This window comes from Frieseomelitta varia, unplaced genomic scaffold (assembly GCF_011392965.1).
Source record: "Frieseomelitta varia isolate USP_RPSP 00005682 unplaced genomic scaffold, Fvar_1.2 scaffold_357, whole genome shotgun sequence".
NCBI classification, from domain to species: Eukaryota; Metazoa; Arthropoda; class Insecta; order Hymenoptera; family Apidae; genus Frieseomelitta; species Frieseomelitta varia.
In genome coordinates this window covers 251,366-257,365 of record NW_025110098.1, presented here as the reverse complement: position 1 = coordinate 257,365, position 6,000 = coordinate 251,366, and positions in this window count along the sequence as shown.

Sequence of the window (6,000 nt, the reverse complement as noted above, 5' to 3'; positions counted from 1 at the left end):
GAGTAAAGTTCATTAATTTGTCCACAAAAAAAAATTCAATTCGAAATAAACGAATGTTCTGCGAGAAGCACCAAATCGAGATTTACTTGCACTTTAAAAATATCAAGATCAACGTTCAAAATAATAATCATCTCAAATAATCAAGCTAAGAACCGTGATGAAATTCCTTTATCATTCGATTCGAATAAAGTTCATTAGTTCCTCCCCAGAAAAATTCACTCCCAAAATAAATGAATGTCCTGAAAGAAGCCACAAGTCGAGACTTATTTATACTTTAAATATATCAAGATCAACGTTCGAATTAATTAATCAAGAATCCAATCAGCTTAATAATAAGAATCACCAGAAAATTACAAAAATTTCGCGTAACACAAGTGATCAAATCTGAAGGGAAATTTCAACCAAATTTCAATTCGAGTGATCACGGTGAACGTTAACGAGAGTCTGGTCCACGGGATCGGCGTGTGTCACTGCAGCAACTTTTATTTCCAATGGTCGGGTGCGAATTCTCTCGGTGTTTTCACGCGAGCAACTCGCCGAACCATAAATTAACCGACGCGAGAACGCAGGATTCGCTTTTGTACGATATTATCCAAACAGGATGGGTGGAGAGGATTAACTGGAATGTCACAGCTGCGATTACAAGCCGTTCGATCGACGGTGATTCGAATTCAGAGCCAAACCGATCCGGCAGAAGGAGGAAACCGGCTCAACGGCCAGCCGTGAGCGCGTATTACTTTCGATTCGCGCGATAAACACGCGTTATTCAGTTTACCTTGCGACTGTGCTTACACGCTCGCTGTCACGAGGAGGAGAGGGGAAAAAAGACGCGGTAAATCTCCGCGTAAAATCCTTCGTTAAATGGATGCAGGCAAACAATGGCTGACGCTAATCTTTTTATATTACTTTCAATGTATCGAACCTCGCGTGTTTCGCGTATCTCGCGTATCTGCGTTTTTTTTTTTTTTTTCATCTCTTTCGACACAAGAATTTCACGCGATAGCGGCAATTTCGATGTTCGTGTTCCTTTAATCCGTGATTTTATTCCTTTGATTTTGCTTCGTCCTTCGATTCGTCGTTTTCGACATTTCTTTTTTCTTTTTTTTTCTTTTTTAATGCAAAATCGCCCTTTGAAAGATTGATATTATTCCTGTCAACGAAGAATGTCACGCGGCACGATGGTCGATGGTGTCTTTTCTTTTTCTTTTCTCCTCTTTCGTAATTTTATTTCTCTCTCGATCTTTTCAGATCGGCTCTTGCCTTTCTGCTTCTCGATGTTCGTAATTGAGGTAACCCAGGCAATTTTAATTAAAAAGACTGCTACGCGGGGCCAACTTCTTCATTATCTGTTAATTATCCTGTCATTAAAAGTTTCGGTTCTTGCTTCTTGCAGTAACAGAAAACAACGAGCTAGTTTATCGTTGGTAGACAGTTTGTAGACTTCGATGATTACATCGAGTTGATCGTGCCAATGTTAAAAGTGTAAAATCGAGTTCGATTCTTGTGAAATTGAAAACACTCAAAGTGATCTCTCGTATTCACAGCACGGTGTGATGCGTGTAGCACTCAAGTATCGATCCTACACGTTGCGACAACTTTCCACTCCTTATCCACCGCTACAACGTAATCAAACTGCAGCCATTCGTTAAGAATCGATCCGACCCGAAGTGTCGCTGTCTCCGACGCTACCCTTTCAAATTTCCCGCGTTTTCCCCCTTGGGATCCAAAGCTCTCCTACGGAAACGTAGTTTCCCATTTCTCCTTCCAATCCGAGGTATGCATCCTGATGGTTCAGGCTCCTCGACGGCGTCTGAACGGGCCAGCGCGCGAGACAACAATGTCCCCCGGTGTCAGCGGGGAACGAGGCTGAAATCTCAATGGCGAAACCGTCGCTCCCAAGGGAATATCCTGGCTCCTCGTGCACGCACGCACGCACACACGCCACGCACGACTTACTTACAAGTGCTCATACATATGTATCCCATCAGCATGTATATAACATCCGAGTAATTAATGTACGGCTGCCTTCCCCTCCCGTCTTTCTTTCTCGCTCTTTCATCCCGCATTTCCACGCTTGTCTCCGTCGGTGACAAGGTACCCGAGTCATCCTCGCGGAAGCACCTCTCCAACTCCTGTTTCTCACCCTCTTTCTTTCTTTTTCTCCCTTTTCTTCCTTTTGTTCGCCACCACTCCCTGGAAACCCAGCGAGCGTGCCTCTCCCCCCCCGAGGACCGGCCGCCGCCGCCGCCCGTTCGGTTATTAAATTTGAGACGAGACCGGTTTCGGGGATCGCGATCCGCCGCGACGTTTCTACGTTTTCTCTTTTATCCGTGGCTCGCGACGCGCCACGTCGTGTTAATAACCGCAGGGGCTCGCGAAGAGAGTTGGTTATCCGGGGGTTGGGGCGCGTCGGATGCGAAACGCCACGAAGGGAGTGCGCGGTTAGGTTAGATCTCGCGAGAACTAACGTGGAATTAATTAACGACGACAGGGGGGAAAGGTTTCTGTGCATCTGGTTGCGCGAATCAATTGGTCGCTTCGTCGCTGGCTTCTTGATCACGAATGAAGACTATACCTTTTTTTTTTTTTTTTTTTTTTTTTTTTGGGACTTTTTTGAAAGGGAAAGGGGAGCGTTCTTTGTGTTTCGGAAATCCCTAACGAGATTACTATTTGCGTTTGTGTGTGTGTATATTTGTTGCTATTGAAGAATAGCGTTGAAGCAACAATTTGTGGATTTTTACATTCCTTTCAGATCAGTAATCTGAAAGGAATGTCTTGGACAATAAATTATCGAACAATTCTTTCAACGAGTTTAGTTTGTCAGAAAATTCTGTTTACGTTGGTTTGACGAAAACCATTCACCTTCTGAACATTTCACCTATCTGAATCTACTTAAAGCCATTATGACGAAAGCACTCGATCGTTTACCATAGAAGTTCCACAGTATATTCCACAATCTGGGGTATATGCGGAAGTATATAGATCGTCCCGTTGATTGCACAATTTTCCGAACAATATTATCGTCAAAGTTCGTACACGTAAACCAAACTCAGACTTGCCCAATTAAAACCACTGCAGCGCCCGCGAATGCAAATACTACCTAAACACCAGCGTCCAATCCCCCAGCTAACATCAATCTCCATACTCGTGAATCTACGTCCAACAAAAATCCTAAGTAAACCTAATTTGTAGATACCAAAATCAATCACCCGCTACATTAACAAATCGACGTTCGCGAGAAAGAATCTTCCCCAAAATTACCGTTCACTGCTAATCGATGTTCTTCAGTCGAATGATTGCCAATTCGATGGATGATCAAGAGAAGACGATCAAGGAGAAATAGACGACTGGTTTTCAATAAACGCATCTCGTGAATCCGTTTAACTTCTCTCTCTCTCTCTCTTTCTGTGTGTTTCCCTCTTTCTTCTTTTTTCTTTTTTTTGTTTGTTCACGTTTGCCAGTCGAACATCGAGCACACCGCACCCAGGTGGAGTTTCCTTTTTTTTTTTCCGCGGATCCGCGAAAAAAAAACGAGTCGTCTCTGGGAAAATCGAGGCACCTTTATCCGCGAACCACCTGGCTGGGTCTCTTCCGCGGAGGCCGTTTTAAATGTTCTCTCCCAACCCCACCCCGCGGCATTGTTTGCGGCAACTTTCAGCCGCTTTTACCACCGCAAACAACCATTTTCATTTAGTTTTCTTTTCATCCGGCCGATGCGCTAAGTGAATTTTACTGCCCACTTCCATTTCGTTCCTCCATTCATTTCCTACGCGCCCCGCTCGACCCTGTTTTGGTAAATCTAATCCTTGCTTTTCATAAAAATCCACGCTACACCGCCGCTTTTGCCACCATCCCCCCCTCCCCCTTCTCTGTCCTCGCTCCTCCTCTATTCACTTCTCTCGTTCCAGTTTACTTTAACTTTTCCTTCCTCCTTGCCCCCCTTTTTTTTGAACCCCCCTCCCCCGTTTCTTACTATTCTTTCCTCGCTTCTTTTCGCTCAACTTTTCTTCCATCGTTTTCCTTCTCTTTCTCGTTTCTCCGTCTCAACCGTCGTCGTCGTGGCTGTGTCGTTGTCGTCGTTGTTCCACTTTCCTCCTCCTTCTGCTTCCTCTCCCATATTTCTCGCTTCTTACGTTCGTTGGTTTTGTTTTCCAGTTTTCGGCTGGTTTTTATTCCCCCCACCGTGTGACACACAGGCCGCTTCGTCCCGTTCGTTTTTCAACGCAGATCGCCCGCGTGTTTAACTTGATTTATTTAGTTTCGCCCCCCTTTTTGCGAGTCTCTTATATCTGTTTCCTTTCACGTCTCTGTTTGCCGGAAAGGCGCTGCTCCTCTCCACCTTTCCAGTCTTTTCTTTTTTTTTTTTTTCTTTTTCTTTTTCTCCAGGCCAGCGAGTCTAACTTGCCCTGCTTTTCCACATTTCCATCCCCTTCCTCCCCTCCCGCCACCTCGTTTTCTACTTTCAGTTCTCTCTCTCTCTCTCTCTTTTCATCTCTGTTTCTCAACCGCGTTAATTTTTAGCCGTCGCTGGCACAATGGGCCTCCGAGAATTCTGAAACTGTTGATTTTGCGACGAAACGAGGAATCTGCCTTCTAAAGAGGCTAGTAACCCTTTCCTCGTTCTCTTCGTCGCTAATTTTTTTCTCGACAATCCTCCGCACTAAAATGTTGATGAACCGTGCAACGAATACGAGCGTGCACTATAGAGACACGCGTGCATTACACACGTAATATAACGAAATACGCTCGGACGGGAAGTTTTAATACTTTTGGCGAAAGTCCAAGTGGTTGGTGCAATGTTCCATGACAATGTTAACGTCACGTTCTTACTTCTCCCGAAACCTTCTCGGGATTATTATCGTCTCTCAGAAGTGACGCTTTATTCTTACATATATACCACTGCGAGCGACTGAAAAGCGTCTCGACGAAATTATGACATTTTGAGAAAAACCGTCTGGCTCCTGCCTTTTTAATAAAAATTTTTTGTAATAATTTCGCGGGTCGATCGAGATCGCTTCGAAGGTCGACGAGGGAACTGGGTCACGAGGTTTGCAGTTATCTCGTAAAGATAAAGTTAGGTTACAAGTCTGCTCGAAGAAATTTATTTATACCAAACCGTAATTACGTCGCTCGCTGAATTACGCGGAAATAAAAATTAAAATGACGCCAAATCGAGAAAAGAGAGAGAGAGAGAGTAAAATGCGAACGTATCTGTGAAAATTTGGCGAAACTTTCGCGGTGAGCTTTGAAAGTCCCTCCGATTTTTACACGAGCATCGCGAGGGTCGCGCGCGTGAACCGCCGTTTAAACACATCGCCGGCTGACCTATTTCTCGCTAATTGTACCATTTTTTTATTACGCGAGGCCACTCGAGGAACGATCTTTCTCTCCGCCGATTGTGGCTGAGGTCCTAACTTTTCGACCCATTTCACCCCGTTCAACTTCCATTCTCCCTTTCTCGTCGCCTTTCCTCCGGAACACACAGCGAGGTTAATCGTGCAAGGCTGTTACACGAGATCAGAGCGGCTCGTTCAATTGGAAACAAAAACGGGAAAGGGTAACAAACGAGGGAAAGAGAGCAAAGGAAAATAGAAAGAAAGAAAGGGAATTTGTCAATTATACGCAAGACGCGGAGCACGCGTGACGAATTGAGGTAAACAAGTAAAAAAGATGTCTAAGTGTATCGAAAATTTCCATCCGAAAGACTGGAAAAAGAATTTTATAATACAGTAGAATTGATGTAACTTTATAATACAGCACGCCAGCTGTGAAAATTTGTTGTACAACATTTTATAAAAGGAAAATCATTTGAATCTCTAAAGATATATCTGTTTTGCATTTGTCTTTTGGCGTGTCGAACGAAATTATCCGAATGTCCAGACAATTATATAAATTTTGGTAGTTCCAGCGTTTCAAGCAGTTATCTAGTTACAACTTGTTTCGCGGAACGATATCGATTTTATTAATTTTCGGCGTCCTTGAAACCGATATTTAATCACG